The sequence below is a fragment of the Platichthys flesus genome, chromosome 13, assembly GCF_949316205.1.
Source record: "Platichthys flesus chromosome 13, fPlaFle2.1, whole genome shotgun sequence".
NCBI lineage: Eukaryota > Metazoa > Chordata > Actinopteri > Pleuronectiformes > Pleuronectidae > Platichthys > Platichthys flesus.
Window position 1 is genome coordinate 20,682,975 of NC_084957.1, and position 14,403 is coordinate 20,697,377.

The window sequence follows — 14,403 nt, forward strand, 5'->3', positions numbered from 1 at the left end:
GATTAAGAACCAGGTTAATCAGATTAAGGTTAATCAATATGAATAATAATACAACATATTTTCAAGACCACAGTGATGTTCATGTAATACAGTAAACAAGTTATCCCTTTGAGCAAATTCAAGTAACAAAGGTGCAACATTTTGTTTACCTCCATTTGAAAATAACCAAAAAATAGAGACTTTGTCATATTAGGTTGAAAGTTCACCTCTTCTAAACAGAATGTAGAAGACAACTTCAAATGAATTCTACTCCTGAGAACAGTGTAAGGAACACTCACTCTCCAGCTACTATCTGGGACCGAAATGTCCCCAAACAATCAATTGCAGATCCGACTTTCATGTTACAGCCCAAGAATTCTATTACAAAATGATATTATTTAAACACATTTAGGGAATTTATCTCCCGGTTCCTTGTGTGCTCACAAGCTAAAACCTTTCATCGTAGAGTTAAGTCTTGGTGGGTGTTAGGTTAGGCCATGTTATCATAATGGTTCATGTGAGGGAATGGTACTCTAGGGAATTTGTGTCCAGCAAGTCAAAGCAATGGTTCTAGCTGGGTCTGCATGTATCTGTGTGAATGATGTAATGAGTATTGACAACCTATAAACCCGGTAACCTTGTAATGTGTTCCCTTACATGTTCGCAGAATACGCAGATAACACACATGTACACATGTAAACATGGAAAGACAGACGATGCTGTAGGGTACATGTGGTTATATACAGTATATGATGTCTTTATTAAATACATTTCACAAGCTGTCAGTGTGCATCACTTCATCCACCATCCTTGTTATGATTATTTACTGCATCTGTCCATCAGATCTGTCTTCAACCTTCCATGCATTTCTTATTATATGCATTGGTATGAGGAGATATGCTAATATGACTCTACAGAAGTTGTATGTGGTTTATAAGAGCAATATTGATGTATTATGGAAATAAATACCAGCAGACACTGGATTTAGTCTCAAGATTGTTCATATATACCGGTATTCCATTTTCACTGCAGTGGTTATACATGTATTTCGGCTTGCACACATCCTGATCTATTGCACCTCTGCTAGCCTGCACTCCATCTTTTCTCTGTCATCCCTGTTTTATGCCCCCCCACCCCCCATACACAAACACACATATATTTTGTCATCGTCTTCCCCTCATCCACCCTTTGTCATGTTTTCTTTCAGATGCAAGTCCTTTTGCACCTTTACGCAGGTTTTAATCTTGTTGGCAACATAATAACAGACCAGACCAGTGATTATACACATGATTGCATGCAGGCATGTGCACAGACATTTTGAGGGGCAGGTGCTCAAACCGAAAAAAAGGGCACCCATCGCGAAAATTATTTATGAAATTAAGTATATAATAATGAATAAATAAAAACTTACTGATTGTCCCTCATTTGTTTCACTAGTTTGTGGCCTGATCCAAGATAAAAGAGAGCTGCTACCCTGAGCTGCTTGCTGCAGTTCCCTGTGCTTCTGCTTTTGGAGTCTCTCTTTTCTTGACATTATGCTACAAATGTTTTGCATAATAATCAAGAGTGACTTACATAATCTCTATGAAGCTGACAACACAGTACACACACTTTGTTTTTACTGTTTTCTGACAGAGTTGAAGCATAAGCAGCATTACAATAATATATACCACAATATACCACACCAGACTGTCATGTAGCTCAACTTAAGACCTACCTTTAATTTCAATAAACAAAACTAGTGAACTTGTCTAATTTGTAGAACAGTAAAACTGCCTTTAAATTCTCTGTCTGCCTGCCTGTCTGCCTGTATCTCTTTCCCTCTCTATTTTCATTAAACATGACAAACGTCAGTAAACACCTGGACAGGGCTTTGAAATCACGGATTTCGTGAGTTTTTTGTTTGTTTATTTTTTAGGAAACGTCGGACCAGTTGCGACGTAATGTTTTTAGCGGCACTAATGTTGTGGTTCATTTATCACCAAACAACGTTGGGGGTTTGCACAAACACCGTCATTACCTGTTTGTCTGATGCTGGTTCAGAGGAGAAGTGGCTGCAGCCGTTTGGCGCTCAGCATTGCATGAGCACAAAGTGGAGGAGGAGGAGGAGGGAGGGGCACGGCGGGGGCTTGTGAGCACCGCGGAGCATGTCAGGGCGAAATTCTCACAAGAACTCAAATAAATGCCTCGTCAGATGTCAAAACACATCTGGGGGGAATTGATGAAGAAGAGAGTAATTTTTATTCTTAAATATTGATGATTGAAGAAAAAGTTAGGCTAAGGCAGAAGGGGCACTTTTCTCATCCAGGGCAAAAGGGCAGGTGCTTGAGCACCACTAGGGGTCTATCTGAGCACGTGCCTGATTGCGTGCCTGTTCGTACTGTAGCACACACCTACAAAAGAGTTGATTAGGTCCCATTAGTCACAGGGGCCGTGGGTGAACTGAAATAGAGCATTTTTGCCTCCTGATTTCAGTGACACATTTGAAGCTAATTACAGAGACGTGTGTCACAGTTTGACCCAAATTCTCTGGTAAACTGTGAGGCTGCATTTCATGGTTGAGAGGAAGTTTTTTAGGCAATTGAAGGTATACAGAACATTTCACAATTAAACCTAAATGACTTAACTTAGCAGTTAATTAGAGGGATACATTTCATTATTTGGGTTAACAAACAGATAATCCCCACAGTGGTCCTCAAAAAGCCTCCTGGGCATTCTTGTTACTATAACCATAGAGAGAAAATGCCACAACTGATTTACTGTAAAACCCTGGAGGCGAGAGGATGGCAGATGATTTTAAAAGAAAATTGTATATTATGACCCTTATAGACAAAAAATGCCTCAGATTCTGATTCTGAGTAGTAGGGATTTCTCTGAAGTGACTTCCCTACTTCAATCACACAGGTTTCTCCTGATAATCGTGTTGTTGTCTCCATTTTGGTCAAATAGATTTTTTGAATATAAATGCATAATTATCTGATTTCCTTTGAGAGTAAAGGGTTTTTCCTGGTTATTTGCCGCTTGTCCAGCATTTATTGGCTGAACTTTTAAATGACTGTGACAACCACATAATCCACTTTCAAGACATTTTTTTATCCATCAAACAGATTCAATATCTGGCTAAGATACAAATATGTTTACTTGTTACCTTCAAACAAGTTTGATAACTTGATATGACTGTCAAGATTACATTTTTCACTGAGCTGTCAAGCACAGTTTGCCAGAAAGTAGCTACCACAGCACAGTTCCCACTTTACTTCCTTAGCACAGATTTTCCCAGCCGTCCTGGGGAATTAGAGAACTCAACAGGCTGCATCTGTAACCTCTCAGACCACTGTTTCCAAATTAGGACGACCCAAGGCCCCTGAGAGCCTTCAAGAGGAGCCAAACTACTAATTAATACAAGAGAAAGTAAAAGAGTGAGAGACAGACTCCATTCCTACCCAAAAGTTCTCATAATTTAATCTAACTGTCTCACATTCTGGTAAAAACACAGTCAGGAGTCATTGCTTTAGGCTCCACATCAGTTACAGCACTCTTGTCACAGAAGGACTTTACTGTGTTGATGCGCAGTCATTTTCAATACACCCCTGTCATGTGCTGGCAACCACTAGTCACTCCGGCCCAACCAGAAAATTCAAGCCACAGGCGAGGAGGCTTGTTTAATAGAAATGCAATTTGTTAGTAACGTATTAACTGTTGCCACCCACTACAAATGTGTTTGTGGATATTAAGTGACTAGTTCTAGTTCCATTTATAATCCTGAAAAAATGTACAGTATAGTTATCAAAATAAATGAAACTCTGAATCAGGGTGGACTGAAACAATGCTTCAAAACCTGCTCCAGAATCCGGCTCCTTAGATGCACATCCAACCTGTTTTGCTCGAAAGCATCAGGGTGCTCAGTCCGAGGTTTCCGAAGATGAAAGAGTGTGTGGAGCTGTGAAACATCCTTCTCCGATGAGCTCATCCAAACACAGACAAAACTCTTTCAGTAACCACAGAAGGACTGCGATGACAGATGGGGGAACAGGAGTAAGAGTAGAGTGTTTTTTTTTTTATTACTGGGTTGGAGCATCTGCTGAAAGCTAAGGAGGGAGGTTAGGAAATGGCATCAGGTCCTTGACATTAAGCACCTGTTTGTTTTCCTTGGACGTGTTGCCTTCCAGTGCTGAGCAGAGATTTCGGTGTTGTATGAGAAGGAATTAGGAGCAGCAGCCAACCACAGCTAATTAGTAATTTAGATAAATTACAGTGAGACACATTATACTACATTGGAATGCGATGTCTGATCCAATGATTGCAGGGAAATACTTATCTGGCTCTGCTCACTCTACCAAATAGACACGGGATGTACGACAACCACGTTGGTTGGCTGGTTTGTTGGTTGGTTGGTTGGCTGGCTGGTTTGTTGGTTGGTTGGTTGGCTGGCTGGCGGGCTAGGAGGTTGCTTGGTTGGGTGGTTGCTTGGTCATTTGGTTGGCTGGTAAGTGTCACCAGTAGCAGAGCCATGTATCTTTCAATGGGCTGTTGTACAATTAGAGGAAAACATTCATGTATTACTATTGTGTCTTTGGTGAAAGGAATATGACAGCGTGTGTTGTACTTTACTCCCATTTATTCTACAGGCAAGAGTTTTCCATTTCTCCATATGGATTTGACAGTCTTTTTTGGTTTTAAGGTAACAGCACAAACTGCTGAGGTCAGGTAGCCAGTAGAGGGTGTAGTAGGTCACTCTCCTTTTAATAACGCCCTTTTTAAAGAAACAATGATTTGTCTTTCAACCCAGCATGTCATGGATTTAGCTGCATATTTTGTGCTCTCATTAGCAGCTCTTTCACCCCTGTCTGTTTGTTGGTCGGAATAAGCAAAATGACTTAAGAGATTTTCACAAAGCTTGTTGGAAGAACAGTGCCAAGAAAGAACCCATACAATATTGGCATGGATCTCTTACCCAATGTTATGAGCTAGCATGTTTTTTGACACTTTCAACAGATTCCTGAGAACTAATTCAAGGATCTTGGTGAAAAAAATCTGGCATATAGGAGACTGATATGATATGTATAGCTTGACTGTAAGTGACATCATTGGTGCAAGATGTGTTCAATGTAATGGTGATAAACAAAGTCAGCAGAATGTATCCTCTGTGCAGAAAAAAGTCAGTGACACATTTCATTACATTTCAATCTAATAGCTGTTGAGCTAGCCAACTTCCATCTGTGAAACACAAACTGTGTGACATTGCCACACCTGGAGTCATACCACTAACATGGCTGAAAACATCCAGAAAATCTGAAACCTGCCCCGAAAGCCAAAGTTTTCCAAAACCTATAGAGGTTTATTTTACATTGTGGCTACCTCAAAATGTTCAATGACGGCAAATATGTCAGAATGAATTTGGGAAAGTGGGTATAAAATACTGTACAAGACATATAGAATATTTGGATCTGATGTAGCATGCAGCCATAAAAAACACTTTGTTCAACCACTTTGTTCAGGGTAAACATGGATTCAATAAAGAGCTGGACGTTTATGGGGAATATGATCCTGAGTCTTTTTCACTTGTTTAAACAATTCTATTTTATTTACTTTTTATTTTATTTTCAAATCGATCTATTTCAGATCGTTTGCTGGTTCAGTTGTTTCTTTCTCTGTGTTTTAGTTAAAGCTCTGAATTATCCTGCATGAAACAGAAATAAGTACCTTGCCTTGCTTTGTTGCACGCTGGGCTGACACGCTCTTTTTTTAACAGGATGATGCCAGCAGTCAGAGGAGACCACATGAGGGTAACGGAGTCAGGAAATATTGGTAATAAGCACAGAAATGTCAGGTTTCATTTAGATTTGGGAATTGTGCAGCAACAGTAGATTAGTGGTTTTAATGGTGTCTCACTCGTTCTCCGAAAGATAAAAAGAGGGAATGGAGGGAGAAAGGAGAGTGTTTGGGTTATATAAAAGGTGCAAAAGACAACAGGAAGGGAAATAAGTAAGAGAAGGTTAAAGGATGTGAGAGGAGACGTGAAGAAGAGGGGAAGGAGAATAATCAAGTAATGCAAGGAGGTAGAGTTAGAAGGTAAAGATGTAAGGAAAAGGAAAGAGGTAAGGGTTGGATGGAGGTGCAACAAAGGAAGGTAGATAGATAGGAGAAAAATGGAGAAACTCCTTTGGACTAGACCTGATTTGATCTCAGGTCAGTTCCAGCCAGCACCAGTCATTCTTGGTTAATCATTATCCGTCTGGACACTGGCACCGAGAAATACCTGGAGGGCAATCGTGTCGGACCTTAGTCCCCCCCCCCCCCCCCCCCCCCCATCCCCCCACACACACAAAGTGTGGGCAGCGGTACCAACCAACCCCCCATGATGCCGTGGTCCGCATGTCAGAAATCTATTTCCACCTCATCTTGAGTTGTACATCCTGTGGCGTTTGCTACACCGTCGACTTGCCTTAGCATCAAACAGCTCTAGCTTAGCGCTGACACTGCCATGAATCCCCTTTAAAGTGATTTATATCTTCACATTTACAGTAGAGTTTGGCATCAAACACAAACAAGGGTTAGACGTTTGTTATCAGCCGGGTTTAAAGCCAACGTCAACTCCTTTTGTTTATGAAATTCCTCAATGTGCAACATGCACAAGACATGGTTGCATCAGTCTCCTGACAAAGGCTCTTCAGACAAAGAGGAAGTCACTTATCACTTTGTCTCTATTTCGAAAAGGCACGTCAAATATGCTGGGCATGCACGAGTGAATGTGAGTATGTGGCTTTATTGCCATTTTGAGGTCAAGGTGGCGGATTACAGGAACGTAGGAGCTCTGGCATCGAGGAACACAGTTGTGTACGCGCTTAGCTGGGGGGGCAGGCGGGGGGGGGGGGGTGTTTATATTGCACGGTTCTGTTCATTCGGCGAGCTTTCCGACCTAGATTTGAAAAAAGACCAAAAATCTGATGTTACATTATACAGTCAGGATTCTCATGTGGCCTCTCGTTCTCCAAAGTAAAGGCACACCAGGAAAAACCCACTCTTTGCTCAAATATTTACAGGCTGATTCAAACAGTGACAGCCTTAACGGAGTGTTGGGGAGATTTTACGACAGCAACCGCACAGTGTTTGTCCAGGGCTATTCTTCTTTTTTCCTTCAGTCTTTGCTGAGTAAATATACTAAGCCGGTCCAGCGATGTTGCAATGTTAGTTTGACAAGAATGAGCCTTTAGAGCCTTAGTACGCATTAATACCATTGGCTCGTAACATCTTTCTCTAAACAGTTTTCCTGGCATGTGCAAGATGATATCTGCAACGTCTCACATTTTGACACAAGCTTTTAACAAAAGCCCAATAAGAGCAGTTACATATGGGCTCGCCAAGACAAACACGGGGACTCTATTTCTCGATGATGCGCACGTGTGGACACTGACGTCATCCTTACTGTGTTTCTCCACAGCTCTGCGGGACCTAATCACTCTCTTCTCAGCGACCGGCCACATCTAATCAACTCCTGCTCCTTGTTAAACCGTGGATGTGTCCAACACCGCCTGTTGCCTAGGTGACAGATTGTTTTACAGGATGATGCTGGCGGAGCGATGCGGCAGGCGGGCCCGGTGCTGTGCGCAGATAGAATTAGTTCCATGTGTGGATGACTTTCAGTGTAAACAGGGAGGGTGTGGGTCCGACCCGTTTAACTCGTGCTTAGACTCAGACTAATAGACAGTGAAGGCTATGGAAGAAAATGAGGGAGAATTCAGAGTGAATTAACTAATGCAAAAATTCCAGCTGATTCTCCACGCTGGATTCCTTTAAGCCAAAAATCACACAGAGCTGCTATCGAGGCTCCCCGCTGTGTGCAAATTCAGAAATCCTATTCATCAAGAATCAAGGGGTTATGAAGTAAATAGTGTTTGGTTGAACTTTATGAGGAACTCTGGTGCTCGGTGATGCACGGCGGACATTCTCAGGAACAATACCCTATCTTTAAAACCCATCTCGGATTGCATTCAGCTGCAATGGAGGTTTTGTAGTAGGTGTAGTTTCAATTATGAAAAAGATAATTCATTAATCCTCATTCTGTCCGTTGGTTAATTCCCTCTGCCAAGGAGATAATGCTTTCATTGCTGTTTGTTTGTCTGTTTGTTAGACAGCAGGATTACGCCAAAACCACTGAACTAATTTCTATTACATTGGGTACAGGGGTGGAACATCACCAAAGGGAGAGCCCATTCGATTTTAGAGTGGATCTGGATGAACAGGGCGGGTCCAGAAATTTGTTTTTCCTTTCTTTAACATTGCGAGATGGGGGGTTAGCAGAGGTATGAACATGCCAAGAGCCCATCTCGTGATGTTTAAAAATACTTTCACCGCTGCTGGATCGAATGTTAGATATGAAACACTTTACGTATAAAAAAGTCTATATATACCTGTCGGAGATAAGCGACCATAAAATAGTATTGAATATTTCATTATTTTATTTTATTACACAAAGTTCAGACAATATGTGCATGTTTCTTCTTCTTTGGTTCTGTCTTTTCCATCCTCATAGCTAAGCAAAGAACATCCAGAAAAAAAAAGGGAATCAAAAGATATATGTCAACTGTACTGATCAATGTTATTCAGTCAAATATAGAGCACACATCAAATACATTACCCAAAAAGAAATTGTAAAAGCACAATATGGAAAACTAAATTAAGATTTTTTAAGTCGGCATCCTAAATATTTACCAGAAATTACATATAACCTCAACAAAAAAAAAGACATGAAAAATCAAAGGAGGAAGGTTGAATCAAAAGATTAACATTTATGGGACAGATTAATTAGGTCACATTAGTGAAGATATTTGTAAAAGTAAAACTGGGTTTGTCAACCATACTTCTGTAGAAAACTCAAAAATGTCTGAGTTGAAGATCTAACTTTAAACCTTTAGATTTGATCACATCAAAATGTTGCTCACTTCAAATCATTGTGAGCTAATAGAACCGTGTCATTTCTTTTCTGTAGTAACGTACCTCTGGTGTGAATATGTACTACTCGCCCCCTGCATGTTTGTAAGGTGCCTGTTGAATGTTTCTATCAAACTGTTTCCTGGAGCACAGCAGCTACTCTCAGCTGAAACAACAATGTATTTGAATTGTGACCCAGATTCACGACGGAAAAATATATTTAAGATCTGGAACTGTTCAGGCGACTGCTGACGTATGATTCAGTTCTCTGATATCCATTTGTATTTTCAGCGTGTTTCAAATATTCAAATTTAAGGTCTAACAGACTTTGAAAGCTTAGAGGGGAATATTTTCTTTAATTGATGCACATCTGGCATTTCGATCCTTGGAACTGTTTGTGATTCGCATCCAAATCGATTTTTAATGATAAGAAAACAGCAGCTTTGATTTGAGCCAAACTCGCTTTGAAACGTTTAGAGCAGAAGTTTATGCAGCATCAGTGGATAATAGAGTTTTAATAAGAGGGTTATTTTACAGGGGATTATGTTTTTTTTTAAATTAAATGTAAAACCCCAAAAATCACATAAAGAATACCATAAAATAAAATGTGTTTTACAAAAAGGCTTTTTATAAAACAGGCCACAGGTGCGGCTCTTTTCAATATACTTACATCCATCCTTCTCAGTCACATACATAAGTACACACATTCATGACTGTGTGTGTGATTGTGTGTGTGTATGCAAAGCGATATGCATCCCCGCTTGCATGCTCCAGCAGTAATGCAGCTAATGCCAATGCAGGAAACAAGTGCAGGGTCGGAAGCTGGCAGCACAGAAACTGAGCACTGGAATTAACACAAGAGGACGGCCACTGGAGTCCTGTTAGCTGCGTTAGTGATTACGCCAGTGCCAGTGGGTGATGAAGAATTGTTTATGTAAACATATGAAACGTGACTGGCCGAGAGCAGCTCTGGGAAGGGGGCAAGAAGGTCAACTAAGAGAGCCTGGAGAAATCAAAGAAAGAAAACAAGATGGAAAGAGAAAGAAAAAGGGAGGTTGATGCAAAGAAATGTGGGGGCCAACATGTGGACTGGTGCAGCAGGAGGAGGGATGATGGAGCAAGGCGAGATTGAGAGAGGCATTGAGAAATATAGCAAGAAAACATGATAAGAGGAGGTGCAAATGTGCAATACTATTAACTAAATTGGATGGTGATATAAATTCTGAGGTTTAGCAAATCTGAATATCTAGAAGACGTTCACATGTAGGTTTAATTCATAAACACATATCTAACAAAACACGGTGCTCTTTATTTTAAATGAAAACCCGTTAAATAAGCAGATGTAGATTTAAAAGTTCTTTGTCCTAAATTAAGTCAAACTGGCCTCTGATACTATGCACCATCCTACTGCAAAAACATATTTGTGTAGTTTAAAATACAATTTTGAACAGTGATTGTTTCCGTCTGATTTATCTTGCTTGGAATTTATGTGTCATTTGTTCTCAGATTTCTTTCGCAAAGGGGCTCTTTTAAAGGAAACTATGGTTTTAATAGTATTGGTTTATTCCACTTTTATTTTAATTTTTTTGTGTAACCATCAGTTCAAAAAGTTGCTATTACATTGTACTATCCAAAGTAAATGCCAGTCTTGCAGTTTTGAACCTCCAGGTTAAGGAATTATTTTTAAAGATAAAGACAAATGATAGAGTTCAATTCATGTATCGCATAATATTTATCCAAAACTATGACCAGATCAACTCGACGATTCAACTTTACCTCACTGTACTTGCACGAGTTGTGTAGACTCAATATTTCTTACTTAATGTTATCAACACATACATATACATTTGCCCTGTTGGACCACCTTTTGTGAGAATCGCATTATCCAAACATCTCCACAATGACTTTGGATATGTTATAATGACCAGAATCATTGGCTACAAAATAAAACCCATCTTGTTTTGCAATTTTGTTCATGAAACAGTACTAGAGAAAAGAAAAATATCTATGGTGGAGCGTTTCAGTTTGCCATTTAAGATAAAGTAATTGACCTGTGTATCTCTGATGATTGATTTAAGCTTGTGACACCTTTACTACTTTACTACTTACTACAAATCCAGCCACATGCCACACATTGCTTTGTAAATAATGGGAGAAGCTCCTCTGATGTTCAATGACTTGAAAGAAGATGATGAAACATATGAAAAATATTTGTTTCTGTCATTCTGAGAGGACATATTGAGGGAACCAACAGCTAAAATGCAAAATATAAAGGTTTTTTTTCCTTTTATATTCATTATTCAAATGAGGTTTTTAAACTAGAAAACGTTTATATGGTCATTGTGTTGATTTCACATCTCAGTATAGCTACACAATATTACTCAGCGGCCTTTTAAAAAGAATGGCATCGACAACAATAGCGTCTTCTCTGAAGGAAGAGACAACAACAATTATTTCTGATTGTGTAACTGCAAATCTGACATTTTAGGAAGTCCTTCTTTCGTTCTCCAGATTACAGGGCTGCGAGTGCGCTCGTGGCATGGCGCCGCACTTCACCACCACATTAGGATTTCGTCACCTCTGAGACATCCACCCAGGTGTTTCAGTACGGCCACTGTCGCGGTTTATTGTGGCTCTGACTGACAGGGAGGCGGCTCTGCTCTCAGTCAGGGGTGTTATTATGGTTGAAGGCTTGGCAGCCAATGTCATTGCTGTCATCGTCTGTCTACAGTGAAACACACAGAGACAGAGACAAAAGGATGTTTGAGATGACAGCAGAGAACAACTGAATTCCATTCATAAATAGGTATGTATATACAGATGTGTGTTTGTGTGTGTCTGTGTGTGTGTGTTTATGTGTGTGTTGTTAAGGTAATTCAGAGGGGGGCGGGGCACTCAAAACAGGTCAATCTGAGGAGGGCTGTTTTATACAGGGTAAAAAGGGTGCTGTTTTAAATGATCCTTGTGGTATTTTGACCAAAATATGTTACAGACATTTCATTAAGACCCTAAGGAACCATATCAACTGTGGTGAAATGGGCATACGATGGGTCCTTTAAAGAGGCCAAAACAGCAGCAGGGCATTCACACAAAGTAGTTTTAGTTTTCAGCCATTATTAAGCTGATCTTCCCCGGAATCTACTCGTTTGTCAATCGTAGGTAGAATATAAATAAAATCGAGCCAGATGAATGCTTTTTAAAATGGATTCAGGTTCTGGTAATGTTTTGGATAAAAGCCTCCACAAAACAGTCTTTGCACATGTCACCAACCATTTATTATAGTAAAGTCATTCGGGGTAAAAGAAAAGTTATTAATCTATGAACGTGAAGGATCAGTACCAAGAAATCTCTTTCAAAATTTCCCCTTCACAAACATATTTCATGCTTCATATTTCATGAGCCACTTGACATGCGGCTCATTTCCAGAGCCAGCTTTTCCTTAATTTGTCTAAAACTATCACACTCCTGCCTCTGGACTAGGTGGTGTGTGTGTCTGTGTGTGTCTGTGTGTGAATGTGTGTGTGTGTGTGTTTCTGTGTGTGTGTGTGTGTGTGTGTGTCTGTGTGAGTGTGTGTGTTACTGTGAATCTAAGGCTATTTAAAACAACAGTTGTGATGATGGGTCTCATTTTTCTCTTGCTTCACAGTGAACTAGAATGAACGAGACAAATCGTGGTTTTACAGCATCTTCAAGCTTTTGAATTTTCCGAGCTTTGAAGTTTCACTCTGAGAAAGATACAGAAACCGCTGAGTCCTGCCAACAAGTCCAGGTGTGTGGCTTCTGCCCCACTTCCCAAGATAGATAGTTGAACCTGATCAATGAAGGACGATGATGATGATGATGATGATGATGATGTCTGGACATGTGAATAGATCTTGTTTTCCAACATCTTCCATGTCTACGTAAAAACACTGGACTTGTTCCCTGGTGCTGCACTTCCAGGAATTAGTGCAGGTCCAGATTGATGCAAATAAGTTTGATGTCTGTCATTCTTGACTTTTAAAATCAAATAAAAATGAGGATGTGTTTGGAGCAATATTTAAAAATTGTATGGACATTAGGGACTTAGACTGAAGTAACTTGATATTGTTTTTTATGTCGCCAGTGGCAAACAGTGATGTCAGGTTGTCTGTCTATATACGTCCCATACTTGTGAACACAATATCTCAAAAACACCTGCTTAGAATCCTTTACAATTTGGTACAAACTGGTAAAAACTTATTCATTTTAAAAAAATGGTCAATGTCAAAGAGCCTCACAAAGTTATCATGGGCTTCTTGAACATGTAATCGCAATTCTACCCTTTACCATTTCATTTTGACCTGTTTTCATTAAAAAATTAACTGACTTGAATTAATGGAGGAAAAAAAATGTGTCGACTGAAACTACACTGGATGTCAGTAATTCTAGTTTTGTGTATTATTGTTGGACGCAGCTCTTGATTCTTTTGTTGTTGATTAGAATTGTTAATAATATAATAATTATTTTTAATTTAATTTGGCTACATTTACATGAAAGACAGATAAAATCTGACATGTACAAAAAACAGCTTAAACACAGTCCTCCACACGTGGTCAGTCTGGGTCTTTTAGGTTTCTCTGTGTTAAATTCCAGTTGAGTCACCCGAGCAGCTGTGATTCGTGCAGGAATGATGAAGGCGTGAGACTTCAACGTATGCCAAATATCTGATAGTGGCATGTGACCCAGTTGACTCATGTCTTCTGACAGATGTCACCTCCCGATGAACAGGAACTGTCAGTGGGACGTTTTATCATCAGGGAGGGGAGGACATAGACGAGGACAAGACGAGAGGATACATTTTTTTCTTTTGTGTGTCTCAAAGTCAAATAGTGCCACTTCTGCAATATCTTGTTTTTCCCTTCTGAAAGTGTGATTTCTGTAGCTAACAACTTTTATTGCGATCACTGACAGTATTAGTGCCCCTCTTTGTTTTAGCATGCAGAAAATAACGTCCTGCAGATTTCCTGCCGTGCCATTCAAATCTGTGTTCTCACTGTGAATACAGATCCAGCTCCATTTTCTAATGGAAAATTATGTATTGATGGATTTCGAGGCTGAACTACAGAATCTTTGCAGGAGACAGTTTTTGTTTTTCATATTTTTTGTATTAGAGTCTTGTGATAAGATAAATCTGCCAACCCTGAATTTGCCTTCTATCCAACTTCATCATCCCTCCCATCGCCCACCCAGAAGGTTTGTGACTCTCACGGCCTCCATCCCACCACAGGGCAGCTGACAGGTAAAAAACATGTGCACACACACAAGCACACTATCACACTTAATGCATGTTCTTTCTAACACACACACACAGAGTCAGAAGTATCTCTCTCACACACACTCCCACGTAGATCTGAACTCTCTGTGTCGACCCCCGCCTCACCCTGAGAAATGTGCCATATCGATGCTGAGAAGCAGGTCAAGCATTCTGTAAGTGCAGCAAAGTGAGATAATTGAAACATAGACTGCTCTTGG